The 22,471-nt window shown below is 39.0% G+C and overlaps 1 protein-coding gene, 1 non-coding gene and 1 pseudogene across 4 annotated transcripts in view; 2 read left to right on the plus strand and 1 right to left on the minus strand.

Annotated features, from left to right (window-relative positions):
• The window catches only part of Sax (type I BMP receptor saxophone), a 136,527-nt gene that overhangs the window by 85,308 nt on the left and 28,748 nt on the right, over window positions 1-22,471 (plus strand). The window lies entirely within an intron of this gene.
• Trnad-guc (transfer RNA aspartic acid (anticodon GUC)) lies at window positions 14,912-14,983 on the minus strand. Its single transcript has one exon. It is a non-coding gene; the product is annotated as a tRNA-Asp (tRNA).
• LOC143347067 (uncharacterized) lies at window positions 21,319-21,948 on the plus strand (annotated as a pseudogene).

Below are 22,471 nucleotides of genomic sequence, written 5' to 3' on the forward strand. Positions count from 1 at the left end.
GCAAATATCTCGAAAATTTAGGTTGAGCGGTAATTATTGTTCAGATAAAAGTTGTTCATAATCTTATTCTCTATAACATACTGTTGCGACGGATTGAAGATGCATCGTTGCGGCAACGTGAAGACTGTTCCGCAACGATGTGAAGCTGCCCCTTCGAACGAGCGGAAGCGAGATCCCGTGCCTTCCGGTTACTAGAAGAACCGGCAATGATTTGAAAGATAGAACTATGACAGACCTCGTAGAGTACAGACGTGTTCAAAGCGATATTAATAAAGTTTCTAGTTTGAGTTTATAAGTTGTGTGTTACGTTGTATTTGTTGTGTTATTGTGAGTTTATTGAGAAACGCCTCGCCGAATCACTCAACGAATACTAGAGTTTCTTAAAATTTTAAGTCTTTTTTGTAACAAAAATGTAAAAACGCATTACTTTTTTACACTCCTCCCAGCTGTATTTCTTTACAAAGATCAGATACAGGCTTTTGTGAAAAAAAAATCATGCAAACATGTACAGATTTAGGGCAAAGATACTAAAATAAACATTTCTCATAGTTTCATTAAATCGCTGATTTTAAATGGACAGAATAGACGACTGGTAATATGCTGGTGTCGAAATTTGCTTCCATTGTACAAAAAATTAACATGTCAATCCCGGAGTGATTTATGTACATATTAAGAATCATTATTGTATACCGGTTTCAGTATTACAAAGGTATTGATATTTCAGTATTATATCGGTTTTGGTATATTTTTGCTGGAATAATACTGGTATCAAAATCATACCGGTATAGAGTCTCTATTTTATAGTTGTGTATAAAGAGTATAAAGTGTATAAAGTGTATAAAGAGTGAAGAATTTGACATATGTTGTGTAATTCTTCTCTATACGGCAATATGCAAAGATTTATAATTAAACTCTTACAGATGGCCAAGTTTGAAAAAATGTATCTGTCGTTTATTTAGAAATAAATTTTTACCAAAAGATAAGAAAATTTGAATACTTACTGCAGCGTATCTCGAAATTTTCGCAGTTTAGTATCCGCAACGAACATCTGCAAGAGCATTGAACCTTTTTCTTCCAGGAGTTAACCTATTTTATTTTTGATCGAAATTTGGTCTCATCACCATGGTTTTTAAACGCTTTGCTTACAGTTTGCCGCAGGTAAGGCTAAAAGAGATTGAATTAGTGAAAACCAATGAGAATAAATAAGATATACAGTACGTTCGTTTAAAAACTTGACAGATAAAGGAAAAGTCGCCGATTTTATTCAAACTTTTTTCAAACGATTATAGAGCAAAAATAAGCAGACACGTATCCGAGCTTTTTTGTTAATTACAAAGATATTTAACATTTTATTTTTGTATTTCTATATGTATACAGGGTGATCCACGCAATTGTTTCAAGTCATAACTCCGTTATTATTGCATTTACGAAAAAATGCCAAAGGAGAAAGATAAATGGTTCGAAGAGCACTACATCTGTAGGCCTTTAAATTTTTTTTAGATGCAGCAGTGCATGTACAATTAACAATTGCATCATTTCTTTAAACAGAAATACATATTTTTTTACACAGATCGATTCTTCTGTTCATTCTACGTAAAAAATGATTAGGGTACTATGGCAAAAAAATTATTAGATCTCAAGATATTTTCAAAAAATGTCTTTATTGAAGAAGATACTCAAACACTTCATGACTATGTTGTAAAGGTAAACACCCTTCCGACATTGTTATCATAACAGAAACTGATTTGTACGGGTAAGCATTTCACCATTCAGTAGCAATTCACGTATCGTAACTCGAGTACGAAAACTAAGAATTTGAAAAAGTGTAACTGTATTTCACTAAATACAAGAAAATGTATTTTACTAACAGTAAGGAACAAGATATGTACGACACTTTTATGTTGTGTGACAAAAATACAAATGCCGCCGCAAGACTGTACCAGGAAAAATATCCAAACCGTCGACAATCATCGCGACAATTGTTTTTCACATTGAATAACAGTTTGCTACACTATGGTGCATTTACCAAAACCAAAAGAGAAGTTCCAAAACCAGTAGTAGGAAATGAAAACAACAGAGTGAACATACTCGCTTATTTGCAATGGAAACCACAAGCATCTACACGAGAAATATCGAGAGAATGCAATGTAAGCCTCGGTAGTGTAAAACAAATTTTAAAATCAAAGAAGCTTCATTCGTATCGATTTAGTGTTGGACATGTTTTACATGCTGGAAATTCAATAAAACGTATGAAATTTTTTCAATTTATTTTAAACCAAATTTAGATGAACGAAGATTTCCCGTGGCAGATTTTGTGGACGGATGAATGTCTGTTCACCAACAATGGTATTTTTAATCGTCATAATGAACATACATGGGCAAGAAGAAATCCATTCCTTAGGAGGAACATACATCATCAAATAAGGTACACTATTAATGTATGGTGTGGGATTTTAAATACCAATATTATTGGTTCATACTTGATCGATGGTGTCCTAAACGGAGAAAAATATCGGCACTTTTTGGAATTTGAATTGTTATCTCTTCTCGACGACATTCTTCTCCGAGACAGGCTAAATTGTAAATACTTTCAATAAGATGGTGCACCGGCACACAACTCACAAGTGGCCATGCGGTTTCTAAAAAATAAGTTTTGCAATAACGTTATCGCAACAAATACATCAACACGTTGGCCAGCCCGTTCACCTGATTTAAGTCCCCTTGACTTTTTTCTGTGGGGTTATTTGAAAGATAGAATTTATTCAAATCCCATAGATTCTGTAGAGAATCTGAGAGAAAGAATCATACTGGAATGTGCAGCAACAACTGCAGATAATTTAAACGCAGTTATGCAAACAATAAAAAAACGTTATCAGAAATGTTTAGAATGTAATGGAAAAGCGTTTGAGCATCTTCTTCAATAAAGACATTTTTTGAAAATATCACGAGATCTAATAATTTTTTTGCCATGGCACCCTACTCATTTTTTACATAGAATGAACAGAAGAATCGATCTGTGTAAAAAAATATATGCATTTCTATTTAAAGACATGATACAATTGTTGATTGCACATGCACTACTGCATCTAAAAAAAATTTGAAGGCTTACAGATATAGTGCTCTTCGAACCATTTATCTTTCTCCTTTGGCATTTTTTCGTAAATGCAATAATAACGGAGTTATGACTTGAAACAATTGAGTGTACATTAGAGTTGTGCGGGATCACGAATTGTCGGAATTCCCGAGGTTCGAGTCAGGATTCGTAAAAGTCGAGCGGCCTCTCGACAATATGATCCGCAACGGAGTCCCAAAAGTTTCCTACGACATATGGGCTTTTCGGGATCCCTACAGGATTCAACTACCCAGAAACGTAATGGGATCTCGAATGCTGCTTATGGTATATCGGCCTTTCGAGATCCTGAAAGTAAAGCTTTTTATGCGTCTGCATACGGAAATATGAATATATCAATTTATCGATATGCCAAAAATGATCTGAATCAATCGAAATCACGAAGAAAACATATTATTCATTGAGGATAAATAATAATGCATTTTAGAATATATTATTTTTGAATAATTTTTATAAAAATGGAGATTTGTGTTAAATTTACTATATTGAACGATGATACTGAAGGATATTTGTTGCTCATTTGAATAGCGCACGTGAGCGACCGAAGCGACATAAGATTATCATTATATTCTTTTGTCTTTTGTTCGATATCTTTTTTTAGTAGTACTTTTTGTTCGATCTCTATAGTATAAGGGTTTTGTATCATGTCGTCGTTAATAAATATAATTAGTTTATAACCCAACAGATACAACTACTATATATTTTTCTAATTATTTTCTTGTTTTATTTGAACTAATTTTAATTAAATATTCCAACTATTTTCATTGTTTCATATCTTATTTTATCAATTTTCATATTTTAATATAATATTATACAGGATGTTCGGCTACCCCTGGGAAAAATTTTAATGGGGGATTCTAGAGGCCAAAATAAGATGAAAATCAAGAATACCAATTTGTTGATTAAGGCTTCGTTAAAAAGTTATTAAAGTTTAAAGTTCCGCCTGTAGAACGGCAACTCGAGAACAGCTGCGTACGCGCGATAGTGGCTCTCATTCACAAAACTGTATGGCTGGCGACACGTCACTAGTAGAGTTTCTCATGCTGAGTGAGAATCACTATCGCGCGCACGCAGCTGTAGGCAGGTTGCCTATCTACAAGCGCAACTTCAAACGTTAATAACTTTTTAACAAACTTCAATCAACAAATTGGTATTCTTGATTTTCGTCTTATTTTGACTCCTAGAATCTCCCATTAAAATTTTGCCCAGGGGCGGCCGAACATCTTGTATAATATAATGTTAAATGAGTAAAATCATTATGAATATATAAAGTTGAACAAATAATTATTAATAATATCTATACTTCTACATATAAATATTTTATTTTAAATTATAATTCAGGAATCATAATTCTACATTTTCGGGAAGCAATTTCGTTCTTCTTGGTGTTATCATATTACCCGCATTCAAAAATAATCGTTCACTAGTAGCTTGCATCGCCAATATCGCAATTTTTTGTGATTTTGGTAAAGTAGGCGTGTGAGAACATAAAATATCGAGTCGGGTCGGGAATACAAAAGTTTTTAGAATTAGAACGATACCCGAAAATTTCGAGAACTTACTAACCATTTATATTTGTTTTAAAGAATACATTCATGGTTTCAAATTTTGTATTCTAGGTGTTTTCGATAAATTATGTTATTTTATTTTTTACTTATTTAATTTATTATTATTATTGGAATAGGTAGGGTTGTGGGACGTATGATTGATTAAAACGACAATGAATACTGGTAAATTTATTAATGCTTTTATTAAATACGCTAAGGTATATCTTAGAGTTTTGAACCGTTCTCTATGAGATCTGTTTCGAGACTGTGACTTCACCCGCAGAAGAAAGGCGAGAGTGAAGCGCAGTTCGCCCTAGCGACGAACTCTTATCTTCGTATAATAAACACCATGAGTTCGTAGAACCCATGGCCAAAACTGAAGGAAACTCCAGACATATACAATCGTCACTGGAGATGATTTTTGTAACATAACAAGACGGTTAGGAAATCCAACAATTATAAAATTATACAATTTGGAATATATGGAATAGGAATAATGCACAAATAAGTAATAAGTACAATTATTTATTGTAAATTTTAATTTAAAAAAGCCACTTTTTCGACATTCTCTCTCAGGAATCTTATTTTATTTGATGTTGTAATATTTCCAATTGCGGGAAATAACCGTTCACTAGTTGCTTGAGTTGCGGGTATACCTACAGTGAGTGCAAAGAGTATTCGTGCAGTGACTCATATTTTAGACCATAAGGCTATTATGGCCTAACGAGGGTCCGGATTACGAGGGAAAGGACTCTAGGAAAATGTATATTAAAAATTGATGCACTTGATTTGTATTTTCACTTGGTCGCGTATAGCGACCAAACCGTTTATTTATTTTAGCATTCAAAATATAAGAACAGGGGGGAAAAATCCTGCCGCTGCTCGTGGTTCAGTTCTCGAGATGTGTTGTTCTGTAACAAGGAAAGACAAGGTTGGGTTTAAATACCTAGTAACACTTGTCGCGTTGCTCGTCTCGCTTTATCTCGCACGCTGCTGTCTATGCTCGCCGCACTCAGGAGTGAAGATTTCAGACACTGCTCGACGAACTGAGCTATGCTTTGTGGACTGTATACAGGGTGTCCCGTAAATAGTGTAAGAACCGGAAATGTGGGGTAGCTGAGACGATTCTGAACAACAATTTCCTTTGCAAAAATGTCGGATGGAGCTTCGTTTTCGAATTATTAACGAAAAACACTGACGAATCACGGCGCGCGCCTGCCGCGTGCTCAGGGCCGTTCGAACTAAGAGAGCCACCGTGTCGGGTAGGTAGCAAGATGTGCATCGGAGATACGTCGAGGAACGAATACAAATAATTAAAAATACTACCACTGCAACTGTTACCTCTGCGGATTGGATAAATCAGCCAGCTAAATCGAATTTATTAATTATTTGTATTCGCTGTTTCCAAGGAAGAAGGAATAAAATGTGGGAAGATGCTCTCGGAATTTTTAGGAAATTAATTGTTCGCACCTGAGTGACGCTTCTCGCCAGAGTGTGTTAAAATTAAAATAAGAATTATTTTCAGAAAATGAAAATAAATACGGTAAGAACCATTTGTAATCGTTTGTTATTAAAAAGTGTACTGGAAAAGCAGACTGGATTTGTGCGTACCGAAACATTCTTCGAATGCAAAGGCTTTAATAGAGAAATAATTGCAATTCGACTTACCAAATGTCATTGAAATTTATAATGACGTTGGCGGCCCAAGCAACGCCAGGTGTCGGGCAGTTTTCACGAAATTTCCAATTCCGACGTGCGTCGTCGAGATACATTGGAGTAGATAAAGGAAACGACTGTAGACCTAATTGAGTAGTTCGTACTTCGAAACAGCGAACATAAAACATGAATAAAGTCACTCTGTAAAACTGATGAACTGTGCATACCTCGAATACGGTACCGAAGTTCCAAGTAGTAGTCATTTTCATATATTCAATGGTGCATGCGATGCCGATATCGCGAGTTGCGACGGAGATAGAACGGCTTCTTGTGAACAGTGAGATGTTAATGGAATCGAAAGAGCATCCAACTTCCTTAAAATTAAAGGTGGGTAAACCCTATTTCGCACTTATGCTCGCTTTTCGTTCAGCAACTTTTTTTTTTTTTTTTTTTTTTTTTTTTTTTTTTTTTTTTTTTTTTTTGTCGTGGGGAAAATCTTCGAAAGACTCCCTCCCACCTCCTTGGGGAGAGGTGGGAGGGGTGTGTGGGATTCCCCGCGCCCGTACAACGACAGGCGCGGGACCTACCCACTAAAAACCCCACGGTGACCCTTCGGCACTCTTTGGGAGGATACCGGGAATCGCTCGAAGCATTCTTCCGGTATCCTCCCCGTGCCCGCGCTTTCGCGCCCATCCCCCAGGGGGACAATCGGTCCCCCCAGTAGACACACTGCGTCATAGCGGCGGAACGGGGCCACTCCATCCCGCCGCTATCCGTCCCGGGGCCGCGTTTAGTGGCGGCTGCGAGCCCCAACTCGCAACCGCCCGCGACCCCGTTTCCACTCCTCGGCGGCCGGGCGTTCATGGCCGCACCAGACCGCCGAGGGTGCCTCCCCTTGCGTCGGACCGTTAGGGGGACTCACTCCTACCCCCATCCGGTCCGACCCGGCGCCGCCTGGCGGGAGGAGGGTCCCCTCAGGACCCCCCTCCCAGCCTAGGTCATCCGCCACGCCGAGGCGGCCGCCCGCGACGCCTCGCGACCGGGCGACGACCTCGGGCCACCGCACGAGCGCGAGCTTCAGCGCGCCGCTGAAGCTCGCGCTCCCTCCCCGCGGTCGTTCAGCAACTTGCTTCACACCAACCTTACGACGAAAACGTTCAGGTATGCGTTGTCACGCTCCTTTGCCTGATGGTTTCTTATTGGTCGAGGATTTTCTATCCTCAAGATGTGGATGATCATTGATCGTATCTTTTTCCATGTTGGTTTTAAAGAAAGGTCCGTTAGTCTCATAACGGAAAATTCCGTAAATTGAACATGCGATAGGTCATTCGATAGCTTATCTAAATAAAACACCTTGTGCCAATTTTTAACCCGAAATCTCGACGGTGGAGGGTAGTAATGGGGTGATAAAGAAAATCATGTTTTTGTATAATTTATCTTGCCCTACCGAATACAAACATGTAAAAAAATTCAGTGACATTTCGGATACTAGGGCACACGAAACGTTCTGCCACGAGCCTCGCAGTCGCTTTAACGCCGGGATGTGCTAAATCATGTAAGGACGCGAACGCTTGCTTTCGGAATTGTCGCGTTACATACGGGCGCGGCGAAGGTGTCGTTGTATCACAAAAAAGTGCGGTGTTTGTTCCTGGAATCGCGATTCTCTTGAGCATAAGAGTCGAATCGGATCGTAACAAAGCATGAAGCTCCTCGTCTTCACGCCACGCATTCTCAAGTTTTGCGTAGTCGAACAGTTCCGGGATCTCCGCTACCCGGGACAACGCGTCGGCCACTACGTTACCTTTCCCTGACACGTGTCGGACATTGGTGGAAAATTGTCCAATGAAATCTAACCACCGGAATTGGCGCGGTGTTTGTTTCTCCGGCTTTTGCGTGAACGCGAAGGTCAACGTTTTGTGGTCCGTGTAAATCTCGAACATGCGTCCCTGTACCATATGTCGGAAGTGTCTGGCGGCTTTGTAGACGGCCAGAAGCTCCCGATCATATGGACTGTATTTCTTCTCGATTTGGGACAGTTTTTTCGTAAAGAACACGAGCGGTTGCCGACCATCGCAAGTTCGTTGCTGCAGTGCGGCGCCTACCGTAAAATCCGACGCATCTGCGAAGATGGCCAAGGGCAGCTTGACGTCGGAGTGTACGAGAATAGCTGCACGTGCGAGACTTCCTTTGCACTTGTCGAACGCTTTCTCCCTATCCGGCGTCCACTCGACCGGTGCTCGGCCCTTGACGTTTTCCTGCAGCTCTGCGTTGAGGGGCGCCTGGGACCCGGTATGAACCAGCGGTAAAAATTCACCATACCCAAAAACTGTCGCAGTTCTTTCACTATTTTTGGGCGTGGGAAAATCAGCATTGCCTCGACTTTTTCTAGCAATGGTTTGGTGCCTCGCGCGGACACCAAATAACCCAGGGATTTCACTTCCTGTGTACCGAAAACACATTTATCACTATTTACGAGCACCCCGTACTTGTTCAGGGGACTAAATAATTCGCGGAAGTGGCGTTCATGCTCCTCGATGGAATTGGACGCTACGCTTACGTCTATGTACACGTAACACCACTCGAGTCTACGCACTGCTTCGTCTATGAACCGCTGGAATGTCTGCGCCACGTTGCGGAGGCCGAAAGACATCCAGGGGAACTCGAATAAGCCGAACGGGCTTGTGATCGCGGTGTTCGGTATATCGTCCAGATTCACTGGGGTTTGATTGTACGCGCGCAATAAGTCTATTGTTGAGAAAATAGTCTTACCGGATAGACGCTTTGCAAAGTTCTCGATGTACGGCACAGAATATCTGTCCGGAATTGTCCTCGCGTTTAACGCACGATAATCGCTGCACGGCACCCTTGCTTTTTTTCGGGGTAAGGTGAAGGGCCGACGACCAATAGCTCTCGAATCTTCGTGCTGTGCCATCTTTCACTATCGCCTTGAATTCGGCTTTCGCGATCTTTAATTTGTCGGGAGTAAGACGCCGCGGTTTGCACACTATTTTTTTTTTTTTTTTGAACAATGTTTATTTTTTTTCTTTGTTTTTTACATATGGTTTGGTTACAGGTTTGGCGTTTGGGAGACGGGAGAAAAAAAAATATACATTGAAAAAAAACCACCTTTCATTATTGGTCCGGTGACAGGCTTGTGTCCCAGCGCTGTGGGAGCGGTTCGCCTAGCTTTATCTTGGTAACAAGGAGGTTTTTCTTGTTACCCTATTTCTTGCGGGGGGGGGGGCAGTATTCGGTGTTCGGCGCTTCTGGAAGTGGTGCGATCATTTACGGCTTACCGGCGGAAGTCTAGGGGTGTGGGGGACTAAAAGTTAAGGTGCTTAAGCTCCATTTTGGGCTGTTGCTAGCCTACGCTTTATGTCGCGTATGATGTTGTCCTGGTCGGTTAGCCACCAGTATTTTCGGAGCTTTGTTTTGTGTGCGTCCTTGCGGTCTCTGTTAGGGATGGTGGATGATCTGGTGAATTTGTTTCTATTGTTTATGTGGTCCACTGGAATCATCATGATGCGTTTGTTTGCTTTGTTTCTTTTCCAATGGTACAGGGTGGGTATGTTATCTTGGTTTCGCGTTATGCCGATTTTGTCGAAGTATACGAAGGTTTCGGGCGGTAGGTATCCTGTTCGGTTTTGGTCGCGCGTGGTGCGTTCGTTCGCTTTTGCGAGGCTGTTGATGACTGGGTTGTTTATTCTTATTAGCTTGCTGAAGTAGTCTCTAGTCAGCTTTAGTGTGAAGCAGTCGAAGCGTGGGACTACGGCTTCGTTGTAGAGGGCTGCGTTGCTCACCTAGTGTCTGTAGTTGAAGTGGGGTGTTCTGTAATGATTGAGGCACGCTCTTAAGCATTGTCTCTCAAACTTCCTATAGGCTTCCATAACTGTAGGGTTGGTGTTCCACCATATGGGAGCTGCGTAAGCCAAGATAGGTCTTATTAACAGCATGTATAGTATCGTTTTTGTTTTCGGGGTTAGGTGTTTGTTGTGGAAAATAGTACTGTTGGCTCTGTAGGCGTCGAGTGCTTTTGATAATTGTTTTTTGTGGTGTGTATTTCCGCGTAGTAGGTAATCGATGTGGTATCCGAGGTATTTGACGTGTCGTTTATGTGGTATTGTGGATTTGGTGTTGGTTCCGGGCACTATGGTAGAGATGGAGAACTCTTTTTGACCATTTTTCTTTGGTTTGGAGAGGTAATAGAGAGGTTTTCTGTATAGTATGGTCTCGCATTTTGTCGGGTTTAGTCGAAGGTTCCACGTGATCATCCAATTATTTATTTTTTCGACCAGTTCTTCTAAGTCTGTTTGGATTGTTTGCAGTCTGTTTCCTGCTATTGTTTTCCACTTTGTTGCTTTGTAATTGTATCTGTTTTGCATTGGTCTGTGAGTGGGTGCTTCGCTATTGTCCATGTCTAGTGTGAGTGTAAATGTGATGGCGTTGTGATCACTGTCATATGATATTACGTGTAGTTTAGAGTTCTGGTTGGATATGTTAAGTCTGACGTCAGCGATGCATATGTCTAGGTATGTGTTTGATGGCGTGTAGGTAGCTTCTGTTGGGGGGTAGAATTTTGCTCTATAGCGGAGGGTATTATCGAGTTCCCATTGTTTCGTGTAGTTGCCTCTTTCGTTATTCGTGCGGTCGCCCCAGTCGCGTTTTCTGATATTCAGGTCGCCTGCTAGGATGTATCTGTTATGTTGTTGGTCTAGCCTTAGTTTGGTGAATAGTGTATTTAGCTCGTTTATGAATTGTTTTCTGCTATTGTTTGTGGCGTATGCGCTGATTATGTATAGGTTGTTGTTGTGTGTTAGCTTAAGTTTGACTATTGAGTATTCAAGTATTTTGTTATATATTGAAGATGGAAAGTGGAGTTTGTCGTATTGTATGTTATTTTTGATTAGGATGGCAGTTCCCCCGCCTTGTGTTGCGTTATGTCTGTCGGTTCGTATTAAGTTATAGTCTGTGAGGTTGAGTCTGTGTTTGGCGTTGAGCTTTGTCTCAGATATCAGTATGATGTCGCACCTGTTCCGGGTTATGAATTCGGTTAGGTCGTATCGGCGTTGAATGGAAATGATTGAGTTTACGGTAATGGCCGCGATTCTCAGTTTTTTACTATGGTTTGTGCGCGCCGTGCTGTTCTCAAGAGGGTTTGTAGCGGTGGTGGGGAGGGGGGGGGGGGCTCGTGTGGCTTGTGTGGGGTTGAGTATTTACGGGAAGAGCGAAGATAATATGAAGTTAATTTTCTCTGTATTTTCTATCACCTGTTATGCTATGGTACTTAATTGAGCTGTGATGATGCTTGCCAGCTCGTTTTTTTAGGTTTCCTACCCAGCTGGGCGGCTCTTGCGGTTGGCTGTGTTGGCTGCGCTGTTGATAGTGGCCGGTGTGCTGCGGCCGTTGTTGGTACTGCTCGAGGTTGGGGCCTGTTGTCCTTGGTGGTTGGTAGTTAGGTGGTCCAAGCGTTGTTGGCGTGTGCGTATCGGGTGCTGTATTGCAGGTGTGTTTGCTGTTGCCTGAGCGTAAGATCTTCCGCCGCTTACCAGATTATTTATGTTTGTGAGCCTTTGGCGGGTTTTGTTAGCCTATGCATTGTTTTGCTGCTTCTTCAGGTTTGTTACGAACTTTAAAAACGGACACCCTTTGTAGGATGCCGGGTGCCCGTGCTGCTTACAGTTAGCGCATTTGAGTGATGCGCTTTCGGCATTTTTAGTTAATGTACATCTTCCTGGACTATGGTCTCCTGCGCATTTAACGCACCTGAATGTCAGTCGGCAGTTGTGGCTGGAGTGTCCTAATATCTGGCAGTTGCGGCACTGGAAGATGTCCTTCCACCTTAAGTGTTCCTATCTCACCCTCTGGTAGGCCAGAGTTTTTATTCTGAAGAGCTTGGAGGCTTTGCTAGTGCTTGTTTGTTGTATTATGTCGATGTGCTTTATTTGATCGTTCCGGTCGTATTTTATTTTTGCTACTTTTGTAATTTCGGTTTCCTGTAAGTTCAGGCCTTTAATTTCTTCTAAAATGTCTTCTTCCGTGAATTCACCGTTTAGACCTTTCAGCACTAATGTTTTTGGTTTGAGTTGTCGCGGGGTGTAGGTGTAGTATTGCAGATTGTGTTGGTCCAGCGCTTTTTTTACTTTATCGTACGTGGAGAGGTTTAATGTGTATACCGTGTGGTTGATTGGGTCCTTTTCTGCAATACTAAATTCGTCCTTGTTAAGCGCCTGGTTCTCGCACAGGCCTATAATGGTTCTGAGGTTCGAGTTTCTTATGAATAGCGGTGGGGGCCTGATCGTGTTTCTTCGGCCTCCGTCGTTTCTGGGCTGCTGGGCTTCCTTGTCAGTTTCCATGTCGAAGGCGTCCGAAAGACGTCCTGAAATATGTATGAATATAATTTTGGAGCGTCTTTGCGTCTTTATTTTTTTTGTCAACCACGATTATTGTTTAACATCTCTTAAACTGAAATTAATGTGAAATGTTAGCTTTCAAATCTCTTACCTTTGACTATTGTGAGTGGATCTGAGCATAAGATTGTATACTGGCTTACTATTACTGCTTCTCCCCCTTCGATCAAGCAGATCTTTCGTTGTTTTTCTCTTTCTTTGATAAATATGAATGTTTGCTATAGAGTAACTTGCAAAAGAGTGACTAATGAATTATGATAAGGCTCCATGACAATATCTCGTCCTGATATTCCTAGAATGTCACATCGATATTGTATAGTCGCGAGGTGCGTAACGTTGAATCCATAACTTTATTCTTTTTTTCCTATTCTGTCTATTCCTTGTGCAAGTCAGAGGTTCACTCAAAACTTAACGTGAGTAGATTCATTTATACATATTCGATATTCGTATGTTTATGATAGGACAATCACTATTGAGGATATTGAAGCACAAATGTAGAACAGGAGTGAAGGATTTAAATATCCTGTATTAGATTTCAGAATTCCAATTTCTTACAAACTACAAATTATTAAAATAATCTTACGAAAAAAATGTTTCTTAATAACGACGATGTACTAGAAAACTGTGTCATAAACCGAATTCTCAAATCACTTTGGATTTTAACTGTTTATTATATATTGCAATAGTTTAACAATATGTATCGTTAATTATTTTGAAGTTATTTTCAAATGATGTAGAGATAAGAAAATCATCCTACGCAAAAATCGCTCCAAAATTATATTCATACATATTTCAGGTTTAAATATTTGTAAAATGCCTTTAGAACATTTATAAATAAATATAAACCATTGTTATTGTATGGTTAGAATTTGGAAAAAAATACTAAATCCCAAAGAGAGACTCGAACCTACGGTAAAAAAACTTCCAGCGGTTCCACAGTCGGACACTCTAACGTTTTTTTTTTTTTTTTTTTTTTTTTTTGAAAACACGTTTATTGTGCCAGTACAATTATAAATATATACAGGGTGTTCGACCACCCGTGGGAAAAATTTTAATGGGGAATTCTAGAGGCCAAAATAAGACGAAAATCAAAAATATCAATTTGTTAATGAAGGCTTCGTTAAAAAGTTATTAACGTTTAAAGTTCCACCCGTTCTGAATTTTTTTCTTGAAAATGCGCAGGATTTCGGGGGTATGTCTATTCACCAAAAATGATTGCAATTGACCCCTACAGCTAACAATATTTTTTTCGGAACGATTTGAAATATTTTAATCTTGTCGAAAAATTTCACACCTTCTCGAATTTTTTTCTAGAAAGTGGGTAAGATTTCGAGGGTATGTGTAATGACCAAAATTGATTGTAATTGACCCCCACAGCTAACAATATTTTTTTCAGAACGATTTGAAATTTTTTTTTTTCCCCTCGAAAAATTTAGGTACCTGATTAGATTTTCGGTAAGGAATTTTTTTCTCGAAAGTGCGTAGGATTTCGGAGGTATGTGTAATGACCAAATATGATTGTAATTGACCCCCGCATCCAAATATAATTTTTTTAAAACGATTTGAACAAATTTTTTTTCGTCAAAAAATTTCAGCACCTACCCGAATTTTTTTCTCAAAAATGCGTAAGAATTCGATGGTACGTCTATTCACCAAAAATAATCGTAATTGCCCCTCGCAACCGAAAATAATTTTTCCAGAATGATTTGAAGTTTTTGAATTTAATTGTTAATAACTTTCTAACAAAGCCTCAGACAAGAAGTTTATATTCTTGATTTTCGTCTTATTTTGGTCTCTAGAATCTCCCATTAAAATTTTTCCCAGGGGTGGCCGAACACCCTGTATACAATGGTACAATAAACCTAAACGTACAAATGGTTACATTAAAACAATATATACTTAGACTAATGGCTCAGCGCAGAGCACGCGTAGTCTTAACACTAGACTATAATTACTGCACTTAATGCTACAGTGAGTGTAATATAAAGAGGAATTTCTTATAGTTAGCTGGATTGGGATTATGTATAGAAAACGGCACGAGGAAAAAACTATACTTATGTGGTGATTGAAAGGAGGATAGGGTAGGGAATGGGGAGGATGTTAGTTATATGTTAATATAATAAAATAGAACTTTAAACTAAGTATAAACAATAAAATTCAAAAATAATACTCTCCCCGGCGGGGAATCGAACCCCGGTCTCCCGCGTGACAGGCGGGGATACTAACCACTATACTACCGAGGAGGCCGTGCTTGTTACAAATAAATAAATGGGACAGTAAATACTGTCTGTGTTAGTATAGTTATATAGTTTGATTGTAACTGTGGGGTAGTTAAGGTCGGTTTAGAGCTACTTAAATTTAAAACAGTTGTGTTTGTATGTATAATACAGTGTATCTTAGGTGTACTCGATTATGATCTATGGTATGTTTAACTGGACTGCAACCACCAATATTTGTCAGTGTTGTGTCTATGTTTGTCGTTCAGGTCTATCGTCGAAAGTCTGTAGTTAAAACGTATGTCGGGGTCGTCGAAGTATGTGTTTACGTCGTATAAGAGTTTCTTGTCGTAAGTTTTTCTATTGATATGGTAGATGATTGGTATGTTAACATTGTTCTGAATATATCCTGCGCTGTCTAAATATAAAAATGATTCCGGTGGGGTGTATCCTGTCAGTCGTGTCTTATCGTGATATAATGGATTCGGATAAGTTGGACCGTAAATTAGGCTATTGAGTTTGATTCTACGCGCGCTAGACCAGTGGTTTCGGATCAATTTAAGCATAAACAAATCTATTCTAATAATTTTCGCGTTTTCGTATAATTTGTAGTTGCTGATCATTCTAGTGAAGTTAGACTCAGGTGTTCTGTATGCCCCTAGACAAGCTCTGAGGCACTTTCTCTCGAAAAGTCTTAGCTTTTCCATAGTACTCGCGCTGACGTTAAACCAAATAGGGCAACCGTAGGTTAATACGGGCCGGATTAAAGATTTATAGCAAAGGACCTTGACGGATGTGTCAAGATCCTTTGAGTAAAAGAGGCGTTTATGAGAGAAGAATGCCTTTTGAGCTTTGTCTATCTGTATTTGTACGTGGTGATTGTAGTTCAGTTTAAAGTCCAAATGTATGCCTAAATAGCGAACGATGTCTTTATGGGGTAACTTGCGGTTGCGATCATTGCTGTCGTATAAGTGAAATTTTGTGCCATGCTTGCGTACGTCTGCGTTCGCGTCGGAAATGCTTGAAATATACGGTCTAAAGAGAATAGTTTCGCATTTACTAATGTTAATTTTCAATTTCCATGTGTGGAAGTAATTCTGAATTTTACCGAAGGTGTTCTGAAGTTCGTTTTGTATTACGGAAGGTTTATTGTGTCGAGAGTAAATCAAAAGGTCGTCCGCGAAAGCTATTGCTGATTTGACGTTGTCGCTGTTTAGGTCATACATTTGCAGCAAGTCGCTTATAAATATATTGAAGAGCAGTGGAGAGTTGACGGTGCCCTGTTGAAGTCCGTTGGTGATGTTGAAACGTTTGCTGGAAATAAATTCGCCGTCTGTAACAAAAAAGTTTTTACCGCGTAGCATACACCATATCAATTTGACGAGATGTTTGGGAAATTCTTTCTTAAGGAGTTTGAAGAATAGACCATCCAGCCAAACTGTGTCGAATGCTTTTTCGAGGTCAATGAAAATCGCACCTACGCATTCGTCTGAGTTGCGGGCCCAGCATATATCGGAAGTGAACTTCGATATAGCATGGACGGTGGAGTGTTTGAATTTAAATCCGAATTGGGTCTCTGGGATAATATTCTTGGTATTGCAAAAGGCGTTGATTGAATTGTTTATGCACGTCTCGAATATTTTACTGATGTTAGAAAGCAGGCTGATGGGGCGATAACTAGAAGGGTCGTTACCGTCCTTGCCCTTTTTCTTAATTGTGATAAGTTTCGCGGTTTTCCATGCGGTTGGGAAATAAGCTAAATTTAAACAGTTGTTGAAAAGAATCGCGTAATAGTAAATGTAGCGAAACGGAAGGTTTTTCAAAGCTATATTTGGGATACCGTCGAAGCTAGAGGATTTTTTATTGTTCAGACGCTTGAATGTGGTTTTTAGTTTATCAAAGGATGTGAAGTAGTTGGATGGGATGGCATCTGGGTCGGGATTGTCTGCTGTGTTTGTGTCCGTAAATGTGCATAATGTTTTGTTGTCTAGTCTGTCTTGTTCGATTTCCTGTTGGAGTGAGTCGATTTTTCGTTTGATGATATTGGAGAGTTGTTCTTTTCCCATCTCTGAATTTTGCGTGTGGACCGATTCAAAATGCGCGCCTAATATGTTTAGTTTGTCTTGTGCGTCTGTAACGAGTACGTTGTTGTGTGCGTCAGTTTGTAGGTTGTCAACTATTACATTGGCTCTATGAAAAATGCTTCTATTGGATGATGGTATTTTCAGATCCTCGATGGAGTTCTTTTCTTTGGGACGGAATATACTATTAATAGATGGGAAAAGTTCTTTCGATTTTCGTTGTGAAATTTTACTAATTTTGTTTTTCCAAAAAGTGCTGACCGATTCATGAAAAGCTTTTTTGATTTCGTGTCTAATTGTCTTTAAAGCCTCTTTAAGTGCTTGTATCAGTGGGTCGTTTGCTGTGGTGTAGTTTTGGATTCTGGATAGGTTATTTAGATATGTGAGCAGACGGCTCTTTTGTCTTCGGAGATTCTTGATTTTAGGATTTAGGTATCTGTCCGTGGAGTTAAAATTGCTGTTTGCTCGCGGTATTGCAGAATCTATTGCCTGAGTTATGTTGTCGTTAAGCTTGTCTATGTGTGCGTCGATCTCGTTTTTTGTTAAATTTCTGTCGTTCGTGACGTTTGTGTCGTCATTTTCTATTAAGAAGTCGCGATATTTTGCCCAGTCGGCTTTGCTAAAATTGTATTTTATTGTCGTCGTGGGTTCGTCTAGTTCGAGTGTGTCGAGAGTCTGAATCGAAATGTTCATTAGTGATGCTCTGTGGTCACTGTCGTATGTGAATGTGTCTAGGGCTCTTGGAGCAGGTAGATTGTGGAATTTGATTCTATCGTCCGCGAGGCAGAGGTCGAGGAACGCTCCGCTTTTTGGGAACGATGGGACTGCTGTTTTGAGTAAGGAGGTTCTATATTTGATTCTACTTTCGGTATACCATTTGTTAAGCGATACGCCTCTTGCATTGTTCAAGGAATTACCCCAGGAGGTGTGTTTCGCGTTTAAGTCGCCGGCTAGAAGGTAGTAATGATTTGATCTATGTAGTTCAAGGATTTCAAATAATTTCTTTAACTCTATCATGAATTCTTTTTTGCAGTTGCTAGTTGAATATGCTGCAATGATGTAAATTTTAGCGTTGTTCTGTAATTTAAGTTCTATTGTTGTGGATTCGAAACAGAATCATTCCATTTTAACCGAAAAACTTGGTCTTCGGAAGTTAAATTCAAAGTTTGTTCCACATCGATTGACGGATGGTCAAAAAATGAACCGAATTGGGCATTGAGCAAAACAATGCTCATTGCTTTTTACGATTCCAAGGGAATTATCCACAAAGAATTTGTTCCAAGTGGCACAACGGTTAATACTGAGTATTATCTTAGCGTATTGAAACGTTTGGTAGGCCGTATTCGTCGTGTCCGCCCTGAATATTGAGAACCTGGCAGTTGGCGATTATTGCACGATAATGCATCTTTTCATCGTTCATCAATTATCACCGATTTTTTGACAAAAAGAAAAATTTTTTTACTTTAGCATCCCCCCTATTCGCCCAACTTGGCTCCCTGCGACTATTTTTTATTCCCTAAGTTGCATTTGGCGATGAAAGGAAACCGCTTTGGGTCAATTGAACATATTCAACAAAAAACGACGAGATGCACTTTTCAAACGTGCAAAACGTTGTATTTCTGTTGAGGGAGAATATTTTGAATAAACAAATGATATTTGACAAGATTTTCCAACTACTTCTGTTATTTTTAAAGCTATTCCAGTTATTTTTGGGACAGAGGGTGTATGAGTCAAATGTAGTTTTGATTGTTAGTGGAAAATTTAACGCGAATATAATAAGATTATCAGAAAATATTACTCGGACGTACATAAGTCCGTAAAGAATTGGTAAGTTTTTTAGACCCGGAGACACTACTAGTTCATATTCGCTTTTATAGTTAACTAATTTTTCGACTAGAACCTTGGGTGTTACGATTAATGGTGATATAATGTTATGCCTTCCTAGATTAATTGCTTCTATGTACTTGTTATATTCGGATGAAATTCTATTGGTTAGCGACAATAGTGTTGCAATTTGTTGTCCTATTATTGATCAGAGTTCTAATCTGGTTAAAATTGAATTGGTTTGTACAGAGAAGTGGTTTATACGATTAATATTGTCAATCATTGTATCTTCACTATTTTTTAACGAAGTTAAAGAGTGATTAAAATTTCGAATTGTCCTGGAAATAATCTGAATCTGGGATTTCATTAGCGTCTGAATTTGTTTGTTATCGTTTAGTAACATATTGATGCTATTTGTATAGTATTGTGCATCGTCTGCGTCAAGGGTGCCAAAAAGCCAATTGAGCACATAAGACACACCATTGATTAACCACGCCATCTTCGTTTATCAACGTCCTGATCTATCATTTGATATAAAATTTCATGCTTATTTTCAATATCCTTCAACTTATCGCTTATGATTCTCAATGTTTGTTCGCAATGATAACTTGCATGATCGCACGCGGTTGGATCTTTCAAAGATAAAGTACAAAGATTTTGCGATTTAATATAATTTGCCTTGAGTATTTGTCGTGCCTGGTCTAACAAGTAAGTAAATAGTATTAATATGTGTTAGTAGTGTCAATTTTGTATTAGCGACCCGTGTAATTCCTATTTTACTGTAAAATGTTCCGCTTGAATGGGTAAGATGAGTATTAGTATATGTGTGACTGGTAATGAGTTTAGGAAGTAGTAGAAATAGCAAGATTACTGAATTCATCTGAAAAATAGTGTTTTAAAAGATTAGTGTGATATTTCCGTTTTCTTTTGCCTAATTGAATTTGTGCTGTGTTGTTGGGATAGACGCGCATTATTCTGTAAGGACCATTATAATTGGGAGACAGCTTCTTACTTTGGCCGGGTTTAGATTGTTGGTGGTATATGCAGACAAGATCGTTTTCTTTGAAAGTAGTAGGGTTATTTTTCTTGTCGTAATATTCCTTGCTTTTTGTGTTAGATTCTAAGATTTTATCTCGAGCTATTTTAAACGACGTATTTAATTTATGTTGTAATGATCGTATGTAATCATCATATGTATAACAGAATTTTGGCTCTTGTGTAATAGATGAAGGTAGATGGGGTTTCTTACCAAATAGGAGTTCATAAGGAGTATAGTTTGTTGACTTATGGATCAAAGTGTTGTAATTGAATATTGCAAATTGTACATACTCGTCCCACTCAGTGTGTTCTGATTTAATGTAATGTTTAAGATAATCCTTTAATGTCAAATGATACCTTTCGAGTGCTCCATTTGTCTGAGGTGATAAGGAGTAGTGGATATATGTTTCGTTTTAAAAAGGTTGCTTAAATTTGTTATTAACTCTGACATAAAATCGGAACCTTGATCTGACAAGAATGTTTTAGGTATACCGAACTGCATGAAAATTTTGGTTAAGACTTTTGCTATTGTTAGGGCTTCGTGATTTGGAATGTCTTCTGCGAAACAATATTTTGTCAAGTCATCTTGAGCTGTTAAAATAAATCTGTTCCCTTCTTCTGTTAAAGGCAACGGACCCACTATATCAATTGCTATTTTGTCGAATGGTCTTTTCGTGGTCGTGGTTATGGTAATTATTTAGATTAGAGTACACCTCATCGATTTCGATGATTTTGAAATATGTTGTAGAAATATACATTTTGAACAACTTTTTCCTATACATATTACCCCCGCTCGCGCTTAGTTTCTGAGATATTTGTAAAAAACTAGTGCTATTACATATTGAATTCTGCCCAGACGTGAAAACTCGTGGCCACGTATACGCTCAACGTATACACTGCCGACGCGTAGACTTTCTTCTGTTTTGATTCTTTTTTTTTCTCCTTACAATTAGTGCAGTACGCGTTACGAGGTAAAGAAGCACGCACAATTAACTCGTCCAAAGAATCACTTTTCTAACATTATTTTCGCGTATAGTGTTACAGTACATATAACTATAATGAAATTATACGAGTTTTTACATATTTGTGATGACTATGAGAAATTAATAGAATTTTTAATTGAGTGGAAGGTAACTATGAATTTCTAAATATTTGTTGCGACTACGGAATATTAATAGATATTTAATTGAATAAAAGGTAATTCATGGAAGCATGGTTTGCACAAAATGTCAGAAGGAAATGACATTTAATCGTAAGAGATCAATGTTTAAATGTCGGAATACATTTTTTACGAAGAATAGTAGTAAAAAACGCGTGAAAAAAGAATGCGTAGTACAAATTAGTGCGTTACATAATACGTGGTTCCAACATGCACGCATACCAATTCAGGCCATCTGCAGATTTATAGCTTACCACATAATGCTACGGCCACCCCGGCAAACATTTTTAATGAAAGAACTGGGTGTATCTACAACGACAGTTGTTGGTTGGGCAAGCTTTTGCAGAGAATTGTGTGTTTTATGGACTGAAAAATATTCAGTTCAAATAGGAGGCGAAAATCAAATTGTCGAAGTCGATGAAGCAAAAATTGGCAAACGGAAATATAATAAAGGTCGTCTTATGAGTGGACAGTGAGTATTTGGAGGCTTCGATCGTACTAATAAACAATTTTTTATTGAGCCGGTTCCAGACCGAAGTAGCGAAACGTTACTTTCCGTTATACAACGAAAAATTAAGCCGGGGACAACAATCATTTCGGACTGTTGGAAGGCATATGACTGTTTGAATCACAAAGGCTATAAGCATTTAACGGTGAACCACAAAATGAACTTTGTGGATCCAAATAGCGGTGCTCATACCCAAAATATAGAGCGAACATGGCGGGAAACACGGGCGAATATTCCCCGCTATGGAATACGCACCTACCATTATATTGGGTACATAGCAGAGTTTCTCTTTCGACGAAAATTCAATTTTAACGATCGTCTTGTTGCGTTTTTTAATATAATGGCGGACGTGTTTCCCATTAATGAATCAACCGGTGCTTAACATGTACATACACCCCTAATGCAATAATATCTATGAAATATTTAATAAAATTCGAAATTTAATCTAATTAATGCAATATTCAATTTTCCCACTACACATTACTGAGTGTTAACCACGCGCCCAAAGCGACGCATTAGCACGGAACCGTCGCTCATCTACTGTTTTCGTAAACGGTCGGTGTGACCAGCAAACGACGTACATACCGGTTAAACTGAAACGTTCAAATTAACCAATTTCTGATCTGTTGAACTTGTTTTGCGAAAATGCTGCCTTTAGAAAACCTCAAAATTGACACGCGTAAGCGGGGGAGGGGCGGAGCACCCCCTCCCCAATATAATAATCTAACCCAGACCTAACCTAATCTATCTCGAAGTACATTTAGAAACATAGATTAAGTTAGATCAGGGTCTGATTTGTCGAGGAGGGGGTGCAGGGGAAAGGGCGGAGCCTCTTCCCCGCCTACACGTGTCAATTTTGAATTTTTATCGTCCTTTATAACATATCTTAGTTTCATCGAAAACAA

This window comes from Colletes latitarsis, chromosome 2 (assembly GCF_051014445.1).
Source record: "Colletes latitarsis isolate SP2378_abdomen chromosome 2, iyColLati1, whole genome shotgun sequence".
NCBI lineage: Eukaryota > Metazoa > Arthropoda > Insecta > Hymenoptera > Colletidae > Colletes > Colletes latitarsis.